Genomic DNA, 18,922 nt, shown 5'->3' on the forward strand with positions numbered 1-18,922 from the left:
AAGTAGAATTGATTGCAGGCTTTCTAGTTTGGCTCTTCTTTAGCCTTTTAGACACTTTGTGTGAAGGTCAGTTATAATATTAGCAAAGAACTGCTTGGTATGTTGTCTTTCTGTTCATTAATTGTATATGCAAGGGTAGATGTGCACATGAACGAATGTGAGTATGAAGGTCAAGGGTCAATGACATGAATCTCCTTGAGTGGCTCTCTGTCTTATTTTTTGAGACAGGGTCACTCATGAACCTGGAGGTCACAAGTCCTGCTACCCTAATTGGACAGAGTGCTTGTCCCTGGGATACTCTTTTCTCTGCCTCCCCTGTGCTGGGGTTACAGCCAGTGACCACTGTGCCCGGCTTTTGGCATGGCTCTTGGAAACTCAAATTCGGTTCTTCATGCTTGCACAACAAGTACTTTACAGCCAAGCCCCTGTTGCTGCTTCTTTATCATTTTAAATCTCATTTCAATCTCTCTTTGAGCAGTGTTTCAGAAGAGGTAACAGCACTTAATTTTTGAGCTTTACATTAATAATCAAAGCAGATTCTCAGTCATCATTTTTGAGATATTAATACAAATTACCAGTGCCCATAAAAAACGGAAATTTTAGAAAATGTCCTCCTTGATCAACAGAACTCTAGAAAAGAACCAGCCCTAAGGCACTGTGCTGCAAGCCCACCTAATTGGGGGACTAGGGAAAGAAGACTGTAAATTCAAGGTCATTCTGACCTATAGAACGAGTTCAAAGCCAGTCTGGGCAATTTGGTAAGCTCCTGTCTCAAATAAAAAAATAAAAAGAGGGCTAGAGATATCTCAGTGACAGAGTCCTTGTTTAGACTACATGAGACCTTGGATTCAATTACCAATGTGGGAAAGAAAAAGATAAATGATTACATACACACACACACACACACACACACACACACACTAATGTTATTTTTAATTTCAGCTTCCTAACAGATATGAATGATAGGTGAGGTAAGTTAGTAATTAACAAGTCTGTTTTGCAAATATACATACAGATAACAAAGAAATATACAAAAATGTAAAAGAACATTGATTTCATAGCCAAATAAGTTAATTAGATTTGTAGTTTGATGGTAATTGTTGTTCCCTGATGATTCTTTTCCTAATACCATTGTTGAAATGTTGCCCATGACAGGACAGCACATCAATGGCAAACAGTGAAAGGGCATATCTAGGAAAGGGGCATAGTGGCTAAGAGAGAAAGAAGACTGCTTTCCTCTGGCAGAAATGCCAATGTTCTGAGTGAACATTCCAGAAGCCTGTCCAACTAAAGCAGGAATCCCTTTCTGGCTGGGCTGGAAGCTGCCGTAACCCTTAAGAGAATGAGAGAGCAGTTGGGGAAAATATTCATGAAAAACGCTAAACCAACAAAGAAGCAGAGCCCCTGGCGCTGTAAGAAGCAGAGGAGTGGTGGGTGGGGCTGAAGGAGGCCTTCCTTGGAGAGGCCCGTCCCTCCCACTTCCTGTGCTTCCCTAAGGAGCAGTGCAAGCCAAGCATATGAAACAAAAGGCAGCTTCTGACTTGTGTTAGGAGCCGGAGCAGCATCAGCTCCTCTAAATATCTGAGGTCTCCCTGGCTGCTAAGTTAATAATTAAATCCCTAGGCCATTGGACTGAGTTCCTTCAAAACAGCGGTGCCAACTGTTAAACATGGAACATTTAAATCACTATGCAGAGCATTCCTTCCATTTTTTTTCTGTTGAGTTATATAAATAACTCTCTCTCTCTCTCTCTCTCTCTCTCTCTCCCTCCCTCCCTCCCTCCCTCCCTTCCTCTTTCACACACACACACACACACACACACACACACACACACACACACACACACACACACACACATTCTGGTCCTAAAGACCATCTTATTCGTTGCAAAGACAGGTAAACTGTGGGCCATGAGCCCTTTGAACTTAACTTTTAAACATCTGTTTCCTCCTCTCTGTGTTCAGAATTAATTGGTTGCTACACACACCAATTACCCTTATTAAACTTTCAGAAGCTTTCCTATTACACATGGAAATTTTTTTTTCTCAATGGCAATTTAGACACACATATAATTATTAGAAGTAAATGGTTGCTGGTCTAGATACATGAAGAAGAGCATAGGTTGATGGAAAAATGGAAATGTTGATTCTAGTTGTTTAGCCTTGGTTTGCTAACATGGAAGAACTTCAAAAACATATAGATTGTAGGGTTGGAATGATGGTTCAACATTAAGAGTATGTGCTGTTCTCTGGGAGACCCAGGTTTCATTCTCAGCACCCACATAGTGGGTCACAACCATGTAAAACTCCAGTTCCAGGGGATCTGATGCCCTCTTCTGGGCTCCTCAGGTACCAAACACTCACACGGCACACAAAATTACACTAGAGCAAAATACTTATACACATATAATAAATATTTTTAATGTAGGGTATGTTCTATCTTCTCTCATGCAGCCCTCAGAATTCTGAGTTATTTGTGGTCTTGTAATCCACATAAATACAATAAACATTTAAAATCACATTGGTCTGTGAAAAAAAAAGTCACCTGCAAGAAGCTGATTCTACTAACGACATACATGAGTTTCTAGAACCTGCAAAAAAAGCCTTCTTAGCTATTGCTTGTTTTAATACACACTGTCTCTCACTGAGAATAAAGTTAAGTGTTTTTGCCAAGAATAAAGTTTGAGAAAACCAAATCAAAAAGAATGACTTTAAAGAAATATAACTAACACAATGATATGGCTATCAAAGATGATGTGAATAGAAGTCTTAACTTCCAGGTATTTCCACTGACTCAATACCTGTAAAAAATATGTCGTTCAATATCCTGTCTGATGACAAAATCGTTTTCTAAATTAAGATCTTATTTTTCTTCAAGTCTTCAAATTTTATCTCAAGCCATAAAATTAAGATTATTTGCAATCACATGGATCTGATAGCTGTAACCCTAAACTGTTCACCCACTCAGTGATTGAAGGAGGGACTTCATAATTAAGACTAATAAAAATGTAGGATTCACGGTGTCCACGAAGGGCACCACATGGAGAGCCAATAAGGAGTTTGCGAACTAAGCAGAAAGAAAGGTATAGGATGAATGCCAAAGAAGAAAATGTAATTTTGAAAAGCATGGGTGTATGGAAGCTTTCACATTTAAATAGCTGTCCCAGAACATTTTTAGATGTACAGGAAATGGAAAGTAACTGTGGCAAAAACTTTCAACATTTATTCTCAAGTGAACCTTGGGAAAGGCATCTCCAATCACAATCACCTTGCAGTACTGTAGTTAGTGGAAATAGCCACATGCAAAGGAATTGTAGAAAACACAGAAAGATGACTAGATGTAGCTCTTAAAGTGACTATTGAAGACAGGTACGGTGATGCGTGCCTTTAATCCCAGTACCTGGGACAGAGGCAAGCAATTCTCTGGGAGTTCAAGGCCAGCCTGGTCTACAGAGCAAGTTCTGGGAGAGCCAGGGCTACACAGAGAACCCCTGTCTTGCAAAAGAAAGGGTGGCTGGTTGCATGCTATTCCTCTGCAGCTAGAACCTTTAAACTTGTGTTCAGTTTGGTGTCCAGAAATCTCTGTGTATTTACAGTTCTAAATTAAGTGTCACCGTTTCCAGAATGCAACTAACCTTTGGAATCTGGCTGCCTAGTGCGTGAGCAGAAGGCTCAAGGACAGGAATGATGACAAGCGTCCCCTCTCTGTTCCCACGCAGCAGCTCTCACCCGCAGGAGAAGCCAACACTGAATGTCACTATTGTCTCCCGTTATTCATGGGGGATACATTCCAAGACTCCAGTGGACACTAGAGATAGTACTAAACACAAAGCACACAGAATATTTTCTGTATGTGTAGACCTAGAGCAAAGGTTGACTTATAAAGCAGGTCTAGTAGGAAATGAGTAACCACTAATGATGAAACTGAAAAGTTGTAACAATCTATTTCAATGAAGGTATATGGAAGAACCTTCACTATTTTCTTAAAGGAAGAACAGCATATCTGAACTGTCAGTATCACTACTGTTGACCTTTGGAGGTCACTATGAAGTAAGAAATTATAACAGAGATATACGATACAGCCATCTGATAACCAAAAGGACTATTAGGTAGTTCACAGGCAGGTGCGTACGGTACACAAACAGCATTCTCATCCCATTCAGGGTAGGGCAGGATTCTGGAAGATTTTATCACATTAATCAGAAGAGCTCACAAATAACAACTTAATGAGTTGTTTGCTTCTGAAATGTTTTCAAATCGCATTTGATCCCTGGTCACTGAGACCACGGTAACCAAACTGGATGCCTGTGGGACTGCTGAGATAGAATGTATTCGTATAACACAACTTAAAGTTCTAGCAAATATTCCCTTCCCCGTGCAAATAAATAAAACATCTGTTTTCAAAATCCCAACACTTGTGTCAGAAGTCTTCATGGCCCATTGCACATACCCATTAAGTATTCTAGTTGTCACCAAGCATATATCCGCATAGAAAATAGAGAGAAAAAGACAATGGCCAGGGTATCTCACTGAGGCAAAGCTGTAAACAGGTCTTATGCCTCCAAGACTGTATGTATAGGAAAATAAAGTGAAGGGGTGACCAGAAACTCTCCTTTTTCTGCAGAACTATTTAGAAAGAACTTAGAAAAGACTGATTTTATTTTGCATTCCATACACCACCACCTTAAAGTTTAATCAATGTAAGTATGCAAGTGCATTATAGAAATCCTGACCCCTTAAAAAGATAACAAAAGTGATTTAAATAGTCTATCATGGGCATCAACCGGCCAGGATTTAAGGTGCAAGTCTTGACTTCAAAAAGTTCACTACCCAAGAAACTTATGAAAATTTTGGAAGTAATTATAATAAAATAACAACCTCTAATACATTGTTTAATCAAATCTTTATGCTGCTTAAAATTTCTTCTAGTTGTAGAATGTCATTGTGGAGGTGAAAAATTTACAACATTAGCTGATAGAATGGTTTACTTACAATTTCAATGTCGGGACAATCATGCTATGGTTTTTCTCAGTGAAATTTGGACCCAGACAGATCTAAGTTTAAATCTCAAGTATGCCACTTAATAGCTATCCATGGCTAAGGAAGTTCCACTTCTGAATCTCCGTTTCCTTGTCTGTGAAGTCAGGAAGATGTCTGATGTATACAGTTGTTATTATTGCAGTTAAATGGCCCAGTATGTATGTATCCAATATAAGGTCCAACAGTACTTAGTAAATTGTGTTTTAAAGGTTCTATAAGGCCTATCAGGTTTAGCAATATGAACCAATTAGCTATTTGTTAAAAATAAATAGATATCTGGGAATGGTAATATATACTTTTAATACTAGCACTCAGGAGACAAAGGCAGGTGGATTTTTATGAGTTCAAGGCCAGCCTTTTTTCCATAGTGTGTTTCAGGCTAGTCAGACCTACCTGGTAAGATTTTACCAAAGAAGAAGAAGAAAAGAGAAAGAAATTGAAAAAGAGAATCCCTCTTTCCGCTATCTTGGCGCCTGTGGAGGCCTGCTGGGAACAGGACTTCTAAAGATCGCAAGTATGTCCGGAAGGCTGTGGTGCAAGGCCACTGTTGCTGGCTACAAGCAAGGTCCCGAACCAAAGAGAGCACACGGCTCTTCTTAAAACTGAAGGCGTTTATGCCCGAGATGAAACCGAGTTCTACTTAGGCAAGAGATGTGCTTATGTGTACAAAGCAAAAAACAATACAGTGACTCCTGGAGGCAAACCAAACAAAACCAGAGTGATCTGGGGGAAAGTAACGCGGGCCCATGGAAACAGTGGTATGGTTCGTGCCAAATTCCGAAGCAACCTTCCTGCAAAGGCCATTGGACACAGAATCCATGTGATGCTGTACCCATCCTGGATTTAAACTAAAGGAGAGTAAATAAATAAAAGTAGATTTGTGCTCTTGTTAAAAAAAGAAAGAAAGAAAGAAAGAAAGGAAGAAAGAAAGAAAGAAAGAAAGAAAAAGAGAATTCTGTATCTATACACAGTTGAGCTTTGCTCCTGCTTATATGAGTGTGTGTGTACATGTGCATGTGTGTGGTGGCATATGTTCATGTCAAGGAAGATGCCCATTAGGCATGCAGAGGCCAGAGGAGAACAATGAATATCCTTTGCTATCACTTTCCACAGCATTTCCTTGAGACAGTCACTAAACCTAGAGCTGACCAGCAATCCTCGAGGATCCTCATGTCTCTGCCCCGAACAGTACCAGGTTTATAGGTGCACACATGGCCAAACCTAACCTTTTCTATGAACAAGAAAATCAGAACCCGTGTTCTCATGCCATCTCTCCAGCCACCGCAGTGGGGTTTCAACCATAAAGAACAAGGTGTGCCGAGAACATGGGTAGAGAGATCATCACCTAAAACAAACTAGACTAGATAAGACAAGTAATTATTTATGTGAAAGATTGAAAAGAAGAGGCAGTAGATGGGGGACCATGAGCAAGAGAAAGGGACCAGTTGGTACAAGAGGAAAGGGAAGAAAGTAAACATGTCCAAAGTTCATGCTGAGCATGTATGAAAACGTCATACGTTATAATTCTAGTGAACACTGGAGACATGATGGATTCAAGGATGATCAGCCTGTGCTGAGAAACGAGAGACACAGAAGCTTCTATGACAGCTCGTGGTGAAACTTAAGGTCATAGGGGAAAGGTCACTTAAGTACATATATTTTGCTTTTCGGAATGCAACTGTGCTGTCACTCTTAGGTGTTCCTTATAAATTATTTTCAAGTTTTCAAGTTTTAAAAAGTATAAATTGGAAAGAGGCAGCTGTAGAATACACACACACACAAACACACACACACACACTTGGAATTACATTTTAGGGCTCGGGTTGTCTTGCCAGCATAAGAATTCTTATACTTAGCTATTCCATCTGGCAGCTTGGGTCTCCGATACTAGACTTCTAGTATAGGAACCAGACTTTGTACATATGAAGATTATTCAGTTAATGCTAAGGTGCAAATTAGAACAGAATGTCCTCTTACCCCACAAATGATAGATCAGTGTACTCTTTGTGTAAACATGTTCAAATAGTTTGTTTCATTTGCTTAAAGCTTAAATTCATTGATTATACCACGTATTTCACAAACACAATGGGCATGCCATATAAAACATTTAAATATTAGTTATCCAATACAGGAAGCCTGAACATTTTGCTTACAATGAAGTTGAAATGAAATTCTGTAATATGCAAATCACTGCCTTTGTAAAAACCCACAAATGGTAAGTTAGTGTTACAGGTTATCATCAAGAACAGAGTAGGACTGACGTTTGCAAAGAGTTAAAATTAATTTTAAAAGTTTTATATAATACAAAGCAAAATAAGTATTTTTTTAGATAAGTTTATAAAGGCATATTAAAATAAAGCCCAAATATAAGGCTGCCATAATTGAATTATTTTTTAAAATCAACAGCTGTATCTTGGTAAAAATTTCCTTTTAAATTCAACGTATTTTTTTCCCAAGCTCTGTAGTTTTATCTGCACTGGGGATGGGTCTTCTCTGCATCCTTTGCATAAAGAGGTTTATAAGAAGCCTTCCATAGATATAAAAATGATGCTTCATATACTCTATTGGTCCCACAACAGCTGTACTCACTTACGATTATGAAATGGTATCAGTAGAAAACATGATCATTTTAGAATGATTTTCTGAAGATCATATTCTAGAGTCTAGTAATAGGCATTTTCAGCCCTCTAGGCGCTGCCATTTTCTTCATCCTAAGAAAGAACACTGAACTAAAGCTTTTTTTTTCTTTTAAATCATGTTCAAAAACTGGGTTGGGTTAGAAGGTGGGGGAAGGGGAAGTTGTCTATCTAGGAAAGAAACTTGATAAATCTCACAAGTGCACCCCATCATTTGGTAAACATTTACTATGCTGTGTAATCCTGCACACTGGAGACGTATATATGTAAACAGAAGAACAAAGATAAATACTGTCAGTCATTCTGGTTCTAAGGTGATGGTACCTAAATGCACCCAGATGGTCTTGTCCTATTACACCACTAACCAGTGATCTTGCTGACAGGGCCAGATCTAAGCTAAAGCAAGACGGCATCCAAGCAACCGAGATCCTCAACAAGTACTGGCACTTGCCATTTTAACGATGCAACTTTTTCAGGAGTAATGAGCTTTAGAGAAAGAATTGCACTGGAAACCATGCACAGCAAAGCTGAAAGGTTCCCAGGGAATGGATACAAGCCACTTGGGCTAAGCGATGTTATTGGGTCTCAAGTGGATGTTGTTCAAGCACTCCTGGCCAAGACATAATCCATGGTAATTGAGGGAACAAAGATTTGAAAGGATATAAATATATGAAAACGCTTTAGGCGGTAATGTTCTATTTAGAGGATTAAACACAAAAACTACAGGAGCTATAGAGGAGGAAGTCAACCCCAATGAAGATGGCCAGTAAGACGTGGGTACTGTAAGAGTCAAAGCTCCTTGAAACAAGGCATTTTAAAGGTCAAACAAATAGTGTTAAGATTTCTCCAGAAGAGAAACCACTAAATACACTAATTTTGTTTCCAGACACTAAGCATTTGATCTAACTAGAGGAGAAGTAGAATAGAATCAGGATGAAGGTAGACCTCAACTCACGGTGGCTCCTTAGGTCTCTTTCAAAAATGGGGGCGGGGGGTGGCAAAGACAATGTTTCTCAAATGCAAAGGTGAATGTGCCCATTACGGAGGAAAAAGAGAAAATGTGTCCATGGAGCATGTGCATTAGTAAACGTGTGATTCCCCGTGCATCGCTTAATCCCTGATCTGTTTAGAAAGAGTTTGAATGCAAAGCACTGTTTTTACATTCTGCTAATGTAATATACCATTTATCATCTGAAATTATTCAGTGACCTACTTTGTTAACTGAAGTGTTTAGATACAACAACTTCTTTACAGATTCAGACCACTGGCTGGGTATCTCATTACTGTCAGCTTGTAAGATTTATATTTTTAGGGAAAATTAATATTTAAAAAAACATGTTTCAGAGAAAGACGGTCAATCTGTGTTTCGTTTACTGTTAGTAGATTCGATGATTCACTGCATTGATGGGCTAGCTTAACTGCCACATTAGAAAAGCAAAGTGCAGAATTAATAATAGAACATTAGAATTCTAAAAATGCAGAAGCCCGGGTCTCTGCAACAATATTTTTAGTCTATTCTAGTGTATAATAATGTCAGCCCTCAGAAACGCAAGGAGGTATACAGATCCTGTAGCTTATTCCCAATCGGAGATCTTTACTGAAAATACCATCAGTATCGAAGCGGTCCAGTAGCAGACACAGGCAATGAGAAGACGACAACCCTACGGCCATATGGCAACCCTTCCTTCTTCTGTGAGAGTAATCTGGAAGACTAGAGAACCCGGCTCTAAGACGGAATAATCTAACGGAGGTAGAAAAGAGAAAACTGAAGTGACAAGAATTTTGCTTTGCTTGATCAAAGCGAAGGAGATCCATCCTGGTCAAGAATCTCCTCCCAATGCAGCAAATTCAGGCTGCAAAGTGTGCTTGGAAATGGTGCAGGGGAGTGATGGAAAAGGGAGGATGGAGTTGCCAGTCCTAAAGGCTGATGATTCTTACACGCTACAAAAGGGCGCGCGGGGGGAGGGGGGGGAAGCACAGGAGGTTCTCCATACCTTTCTTTTCCGTTCCATTCTATCCCTGGGGATTTTCCGTTGTTTTTTTCTCTCTCTCTCCAGATTTTTTTCCTTTTCATCCAGTTCGGCCTCTCTAACTTTTTTGATAGAAGCAGCAGCGTGAGCCATTTTTGCAGACGAGATCGGCAGAGGATAACTTCCCACTCCCCAGCAATACAGGTGATTTTACTGCCTTGTGGAGATGTGATTTTTTTTTTCCTCCAGCAGAGCAATGGCTGGCAGCCAGAACACTCACAAAATAATCCACTCCGCCCCCGAACTAGGTCATAATCTTGCTTCAGCCTCTGCAGCACCCCATAATTCACTCGAGTGTCCCCCCAGGTTGCAAGCCGAGCCCTTCAGCAGCACACACCTGCACACAGGCATGCACAGGTGAGCACCCACGCTCAGCAATGGTCCCGGGGGAGGGCGGAGCTCTGGACCCGGAGCTCCTCAGCAGTTGGGTGGCCCCGAGTGCAGACAAGCATCCTAATAGTTGCAGAAGCCTTCCTTAGGAGCTCATCACCAGTTGGAACGGTCTTGGGGGGACTCCTCCAGACAGTCTGTCTTCAGACCGGAGCCAGGAAGAGGCCACCTCCGTGAACGTCCTAGGGGGTGAGGAGTTCTCTGCTGCTTGCAACCACACCTCTATGCAGGGCGAGAGAAAATGGTGCAGTCTCGCTAAGGACCCGGCGCCGCCGCTGCCGCCGCCGCCGCCGCGGTTGCTACGGGCAGCACGTGACATAGATCCCTGCGTCTTAAATCCCTCAGCCCTTCCCTTCTCCAAGGTACATTTGGAGAAAAGAATCTACGCCGCGGGGCCGGGAGGAGAGGAGCAGAGCTGGAGTGACTTGCCACTTGCAACGTGGAAAGGGGAGAGCGGGTCTGGGAGGACTGGGAGTTGCCCGGGCTCCCCGGTGCGGTTTTACAGACCCACGTGAGACCGCCTTAGCAGCTTGCTTTGGCAAGGAATCAAACCGGGCTGTATGTCAGTGAGCACTCTATAAGCCGGCTCTGGCTAGGTTATCCCGAGGAAGCTGGAGTAGAGGAGCTCAAAGAGAAAAGCAGGCGCCCCGAAAACCACCCTCCATCACTCTAAAAGGGACACGCAGGTACCCAGTTAGGTGTCTTTGAAATTCGCTAAGATGGTTTAACCTACACGTTAACGTGAAAAGCAATGGAATAAATCAAGTAAAATTAGAAGTTCTGGATGTTCCCTTACATACTCAGTAGGGAAATACAGTTGAAAAACGTAGTGTATAAAATGCAGATGCTCCTCTTATCCCCAGTAGGGAGACGGAGAAAATCACCTGTAAGCTCAAGGTAGAATTCTCCAATCACAGATACTATCCAATTTTTCAGAAGTTTGCTAAAAATTTTATCAAGGACTGACCGGATACCCTCAGTGTCTCATTTTCTAGCTCTACAGAGTCTAAACACTCTTTATTGAGGTAGATTATGAAGGCCCTTCCTCTACAACCGTCATATTTTAGAGGAATAATTATGACCACTATATCAAGGGAGAGTAAAACCGTATAATCTGATCCTACATAAACTCTATAAGAAAAATGTTTAAAGTCTTCCTAGAAAATGTTTATAATGAAACGCATTGCTACGCTAACTTAACATTTTAATAACAAACTCTGTGTTTATAAATGAAGACTACAAAGTCCCATTGTCCCCAGTGCGTGAAGAGAGTACACTAGTGAGGGGCTTGGTTTGGTTTGGTTTGGTTTGGTTTGGTTTGGTTTGGTTTGGTTTGGTTTGGTTTGGTTTGGTTTGGTTTGATGAGAAAATGCTAGGGTTTGTACTTTGGTCTTACATGTTTCAGCTTACATAATTTCCAGGGTTTTTTTTTTTTTGTTTTTGTTTTTGTTTTTTTTTGTTTTTGTTTTGTTTTGTTTTGTTTTTTGTTTTTCATTTAAACGGAGTCGAGGGCAGCAGTTGCTAACTGCCTTCTGTGACAGTGCAAGCTCTTCTGACTCAAATGTTGGTTCGAATCAGGGAATAACTACCCCAGCATGAGGCAACGTTATTAGCGATGTGGTAGTTCCGGGTCAGCCAGCTTAGGAAGGATTACATCTCTTGCATAAGACGGGCTATCATCCTTTCGAACCTAGAGCTGAGAATCAGATCCACAAAACACAGAAAGCCTTATCTACTTCATCTAGTCTTCAGCCCTCCTGACCCTACCCTGGGAAGTCTTTTCCGTGTGTGTAGAAATATGTGTGTGTCCACCCAGGCTTCTTGGGTAGCTAGCATGGATTTGGGACCTCCTGGGCAAGAGTAGCCATGGATGTCTCCTAGTTATACCCCACTTCATGCATGTCCTCTACTATGTCCTGAAATCAAAGCAGTCATTACTCAAGGGTGCTTCTGGGAAACAGCGAGAACACAGCACAGCCTGTTCCTGGTGCCATCTGGCATTCCCTTTTCTTCTAAATCCTCATTTAAAAAAAAAAAAAAGGTTTAGAGCAAGCGAGCCGCCACACCTGATTTGTGGATGTTCTTTTAGCTTCCTAATCTGAGTCCTAATGGAATGTAGCTGAGCCTCCTACTGTGGTCTTTCTGCTAGTGAGGGTGACTGAGGATTCTTGGATAGACCTTTCCCAATGCCTCAGTAGGATCCTATAAGACCATCTCCCGGTTCAGACTTCTCAGTAGGAGAGTAAAAACCACATGCTTCAGCAGAAGGTGAACAGCGCCTGTTGTCAGAAACATTTGCTTCTTTCATTAACTCGTCCTAAGCTCACTTCAAACCCTCCTGGAAAATTAGCCAGTATGAGCTTCACTAGGTTGTTCTCTTATACAAGAAAGGTTCGCATTTTTAAAGCATTAATTGGGTAACTAAAAACAAATCTGAGATACAGTTAATAGTTTAGTTTCCGGCCTTGTCTCATCACAGAATAGCACAATCAAGATACACGATAGACTTTAGTTTGACTCACAGAGACGTTACAGAGAAAACGCATCGACCACGTCTTTAGAACCGACAGTCATGTGACTTTGCTAATGTATGTCGTGGTATCTTTGCATGTGACACAAAGAAGCAAAGATGCTGTGCAGATGAGCCTGAAGGGCTTACCTCCAGACATCATGTGATAACAGCAGGAGAGCTTAGGTGCAGGGCTCTTGCTGCCAGTTGACATGAGGAAAGAAAGCAGGGAAGGAGCCACCACTGTGGTGACTAGCACATTCCAATCACAAAACCAGTCACCTCAGACGATTGGCAAACACATCTTAAAATAAGATTGACCAAAAGCTCTCTTAGTGTGTGTTATGATCATTTATCTTTTTCCCAATTAAGAAATGCATTGCTCCTCTGTGAAATTAACACAGAAGGCACTCCTTTCAATAAAGTTACACAGATCAGATATTCCTCTACAGCGCAAACTACCTACTTACTCAGCAGTGAGCTGTTGAAGGAGTGACTTCTTAAAGACATCCCTTCTTGTTGACTTGGTAATTCCAACCTGGTCTATGATTATATTTGGGGGGGGGGGATCCATCAAGTCTCCTAAGGGAGGGAATACTGCACACTCACCAGCTGACCTCTGCACAGACAGGGCACCAGGTTCCAGTCCCAGGAGCTCACAGCCATTTAAAGGATGCACACACCACATTAACTGGGATCTTCCCCTCAAGCCTCCGGCAGAGATATAACACCAGCTGCTATTTGTGTTTGTACCAAAAGCCGATTCCTTCCACAAAGCATCTTGACCAGTAATGAGAAAAATCAGTGTCTTGTCTTCAAAGGTGAGGAACACACGGCCACCCTGTCGTTTACATTTGAGAAGCAGAATTGAGAGATTGCCCTTCAGGGAGGACATGCTTCATTTTAAAGACAGGAGAAAACCAGCCATTTGCTGTCCTCACTGTGCAGCAATCCATTGATCAGAATCCAAAGAAAATCCTCTGCGACACCAGGCATCAGTAAGGGCAGCGTTCAATATCAACTGAGCTGGCCATATGCAACTTAATCCCTCGGTGTCCCTCCTCCCCACAGAGCTCCACCCAGGAGAAGCAGCCATGCGACTGAACGGCATAATCATTCTATACAGTCCAAGTGTGGATGGGAGGGACAGGGGCGGGGTGAGAACTAATCAGATAATTAGATGATGGTGATGATGACGACAATAACGATGTGCCCTACTTAGACTGTGATACAAGAGCTGATTCCAAGCAAATTCATGGTATTAGTCCATGTCTGAAGTTCTATGTGTTTTCTGCGGTGATGATGGTTACAATAAGAGAGAGCAAACTGAATGAGTGACTACAGTGTTCCACCATCTTCCATTTGTTTCACCTGAAGTCAAAGTCCAAAGCCAATTCGATACTGTAAAATCACTAAGGCAGTGTCTGCTAATAATACGATGGATCCTACTTTGGATAGCTGTGTTTCTCAGAGAAGATGATTTCTTTAAGATCATAATGCTGGGGGGGGGGGGGGGGGACTACTTTCTTCTATGCCTTCCCAAGGAAGAAAGCAAGGACTCCAGTCTAAGTCTGGGAGAGAGAAGTCACTGACTCAGGCCCTTCACCATCCTGCCTCAGAAACATGTCTCCAAATGCTTCCAAGTTACACAGAAATTTTCTAGCAAGTGACATAAGCCACATATATGGGTCATAGATAGTTACTCTTCTGTTACCACAGTCTTCTCCCTGCTCAGACCCTGACTGTGGTCTCAGATAAAGGCAGCCAATGAACGCAGCTCTGAAGAAAAGGAAATTGCTAAGCACACCATCCCTTCTGCATGTTTCCCAAGCCCATGTTCAGTACATCCCTCAGCCACAGAGTGTGAACCGCCATGGACAAGGAGTTTGGCTATGGCTCAGATGTCTAAGCTCCAACCTGGCTGTGGAAATGGGCTGGGTCTGCTCACTTTGAACAATTCTTGACAAAACATCTCTTCGCTACACCTTCCTAATTTAGAGAGAGAGAGAGAGAGAGAGAGAGAGAGAGAGAGAGAGAGAGAGAGAGAGAGGGAGAGGGAGAGAGAGAGAGAGAGAGAGAGAGAGAGAGAACATGCTAGGTAACCGGAAGACCAGCCTACACTGAAACTTATGTGTAATCTTATAATTTTATAATCATAATCTTTTAAAGTTTTATGATTATAAAATCTTGTAATTTTTTTCTCACAGGAACACTCTTTGTTTAAAGTCAAAGCTTTCATACTGTCTGCATCTCATTGCTGCACAGTTTCTGGCTACAGTGCTGTCTTTAATCAAACACCATTCCAGGAGGTCCACAAGGAGGCATCCTCATCCATCTCGAGATGAGCACCTTGCCTTGCTGGGACAGAGTCTCCTGTGAGCAGCGCACATGCAGCTCTTGGACAGAATGCTGTTTCAGAGTTTTTAAGCATCTGGACTCAAGTTTCAAATAAATATCTCCAAATGTTCTCAGGACTTCTCCCTTCCGAATACTGACATCTTATTCTATGACTCAGGGACAAATATGAATCCATATGTAAATATAAAAGAAATGCTGATTTTGAATATGAGTGTGACTGGACTCATCAAAGGCTTGAATCTTAGATGTGGACTTAAACTCTTGTTGGTGATTCACTGTACACCTGCCTTTGGTTTGTAAGAGATTTTTCTAAAAGCTCTAGGGTTTATATCTTAATCCTTTTATTTGACCAAATAAAAATTCACCAGGGATAGCAAGATGGCTCAGCGGGTAAAAGCTCTTGCCACAAAAGCCTGGTGACCTGAGTTCAATCTTGAGATCCACAGTGAAGGAGAACTGACTCCTGAGAGTCATCTTCTGCCTCCCCCTGATCCCATGTAAACACCCACAGGCCTGTGGTCCCAGTACTGGAGAAGGAGACGGGCAGATTCGGGACTCACTAACCTGCCACCCTAGCTGACTGGGCCAGCCCAAGGCCAGTGAGAGACTGTCTCAAAACAAGTCTTTGAGGAATGACCCTGTAAGTGTGAACTCTGGCTCACACGTATGTGCTCTCCCCCATATAGACACATCATAGAAAAGAAATGCTAACAACTTCAGAATCTCAAGGGAAGCTATTGGTAAAGGAAAGAGAATGTGATTGTTACTTGTTAAGTTTCACATTTATAAGTCAATTTGAAGCATTATTTGGATAAATGCTTATTGGGGGAAAAAGATTACATGGGACAAATCTATTTTTAATTATCATTAGTTATGCCATGTTAGATTTAGTCATGTATGTCTTATATTTTCATGAGATGTAAAATAGTAATATTACTAATGGTAATAAAACCCATTAAGTATATGTTAGAATAACTGAGTTACTATGCTGTTCTACAGAGCATAAATTATAACCTCTAGCACAAAATTCTGTCAATATACAACTAATAGAAAATTCCTATCTTTTTCAAATTAAAAACAGGAATAAAAAATGTAATTTTAGAGTATGTCCAAATCTCCTAAGTTTAACAACAAGTAGTAGATGTCTCCAATTTTTGCTGTTTTAATCCAAACCTCAAACAATTAAAATACGGATGTAAAGGTTTTCAGCAATTCTAGGGAAACGATTCTGTACCAGGTAGATTCTCTGTATATTAGAAACCTCAATAAATGTAAAAGATTTATAAAACGTTTTAATTACACAATACTCCTCAGCAATCCTGATGAGGGGTTTGCTCTGCTTTTGATAACAGGAAACTAACATGTTATCACCTGGTCATGTTTTCCCTGGCATGAATGACTGTCACAACCATAAGGCTTTAGTAATGAAATATATGACTGTCTCAGTCATAACTGCTTCTGTGTTCTTCGCAGATCCATTTTAATTTCTTCATTCAGATAAACGATATTTTCTTGCAACCATTTTAATTAACTTAGAGATAAAATACACTGCTAGAAATAAAATGTTTATTGTTTCTATTTTTTAAATATGACAAGCATCTTTAAATTTTATTTATTTTAAAATATATCCCATGAATATGAAAACCAAAATCATGCCGGTTTGGGAAATCACATTTCCCGAGAAAGGCACCTTTGAGTCTTTCTGATCAATAATCAAAACACAAGCACTAACATGTCTGTGTGTATCCAGCTACTCAGAGACAAGCTATTACTATTACTTAAACAAGGTAGAAATACAGATGGAATATAATGTCTTTAATCTATTTTTACTTTATGTGTATGCCACATACATGTGCCAGTAGAGGCCAAAAGAGGGCACAAGATTTCCCCTTGAGTAGGAATTACAGGTGTTTGTCAGCCACCTGATATGGGTGCTGGGATTTGAACTTGGGTTCTCTGGACTAGCAATGAGTTCTTTCTTAACCTCTAGCCACCTCTCTAGCCCCTTAAAATATAAACAGCTTCTTAAGGGCACTACATGATGGTTAGGGATTTCTAAGCAAGACTGATAGGAAATGAAGCCACTAAGAAATGAGCAAGCAAGGGCAGTGTGCGTTTCCTGGGTGCGTTCCCTAGCAAATATGCACTATCTGGCCAAAAGGGCAGAAGCTGATAGCCAATGTCCACACAAAGTGGTTCTGAAATAAATATTCAGGCCAAGGACAGAATTACAAAACGGCCATCCCTCCAGCAGATCAAGGATCACAAAGCCTACCCAAGTCACTGCATGTCCGCTCTGAAGGCGTTGTTATTATCCATTCCCTGAAATTATCGGTTCAAACGACATCTCAAGTACAGTGATTAGTATGCAAAACTACTGGGTGTACATTAGAAACCACAGGGCAGGGCAGGGCGGGGCGGGACGGGGCGGAGCGGGGCGGGGCAGGCGGGCGGGGTGGGGCGGGGCCAGGCAGCCGGCCTGCGAAGACTTCCAGTGTTTGAATATGGACAAGACATCATCGCACAAGGGACAAAGTTCTGACTCCTGGGGTGGTATCAATTACGGAGGACGTTCATCTCAACTCTCGGAGTACAGACTGAGTTTGTGTGCCTTTCCCTTCGCTATTTCCAATAAGCCACCGAACTTTCCATACGAAAGGAGAATGACGTCATTAAACACGTAAGGAGCATGAGGAGTAAGGGAATGGCGGATGCAAAGTGTATTGCTGCACACGGCGTTTCTCTTAATAAAAGCTTTAATTAGGAAAACAGTGACTCTTTGCTATTGACGGCTGCTCATCAGCCACACGCTCACTGCTCTGGGAAAAGTGAGTACCAAGTAACCCAAAGCCACTCAGGTTCATCTATAGTATAACAGGACCAGCGAAGGGAGTGAGACTTCACAGTGCAGGGGTGGGCAGGGTGCTGGACCCCACTGTACGGGGATGAACAGGAACACGGTCTGGTGGCTCAGATATGAAAGACACTTAAATAGGACTCCGGGTTCACCGGAGTAGAGTGCACAGAACTTCAAATTGGGTCATATAGCGATCTCTCAATTCACCAGACTCCAAAGCAGCACATAAGAACAAGCCTTAACTTTTGACATTACACTATGGTGATCCTATCATGTACTTCCGGGTCAGTGGCAAGTTCCCTTCTTGGAGGTTCAGATGCCTACTGACTGGTTGACATCATTTGCTGTCAACCAGCAACAGATAAAAGACAAAAGCCAACACAGGTAGAACATTGCCCTGCCTCCACTAGGAAGCTTATTTCTCTCCCAGGGACAACAAAGTCAAGAAGGTAGATAGCTGAATAGGACCCGCATCAGCTCTTGACTTGAAGCTTGCTGTGCCATGTTCCCAAATGATCTATGTGCCTACCTGCTTAGACAGCCAGCCAGCATCTTGCCGTCTTATATATTTTAGAACAAGTTATGTGTAATGAGTTCAAACTTATTCAAAGGCAAATATGAAACCAATGGGGGGGAAAGGAATTACATTTGCAATATAAAGAGATGCCTTTCATTTATTTTTGCTATTTTAATTAACATATAACTATGCATATGTATAGTTATGTGCAGTTAGCTATAGTATAAAATGTATCCATAAAATGATAAATTTTCATAGAAAATGAAAACATTAAACCTTACATAATTCAAAATTCATTGAAATCTAATAGATAGACATAAGGAATAAGATAAAACTTTTAAAAACTGTAAATTTTATATGAAAAAAAAATTCAATTGCCCAAGTGGAAACTCTAATCAATCAGCCCTCTAAACTTAAAAAAAAAATTTTAAAAAATCAGTAGATCCCTTTTCTGTTTCAGCTTTCAATTCTGTCTCCACAGAAAATAGCTTGCCTCTTTCCCCTAAGGTTTATAGGAAAACAAAACAATAGCTTTGCCAACAAACTAACATGTCCCACCTTCTCTAGTGTTGACACAGTAAAAGCT

General features: G+C 41.2%; 1 protein-coding gene and 1 pseudogene across 8 annotated transcripts in view; one reads left to right on the plus strand and one right to left on the minus strand.

The window, feature by feature from the left end:
- The window catches only part of ANK2 (ankyrin 2), a 539,079-nt gene that overhangs the window by 220,678 nt on the left and 299,479 nt on the right, over nucleotides 1-18,922 (minus strand). The gene's annotated exons all lie outside the window — the stretch shown is intronic.
- LOC308419946 (large ribosomal subunit protein eL33-like) lies at nucleotides 5,556-5,886 on the plus strand (annotated as a pseudogene). The gene has a single exon. The product of its transcript is annotated as a large ribosomal subunit protein eL33-like (transcript).

Source organism: Micromys minutus (genome assembly GCF_963924665.1).
Source record: "Micromys minutus genome assembly, chromosome: 4".
Classification (NCBI taxonomy): Eukaryota; Metazoa; Chordata; class Mammalia; order Rodentia; family Muridae; genus Micromys; species Micromys minutus.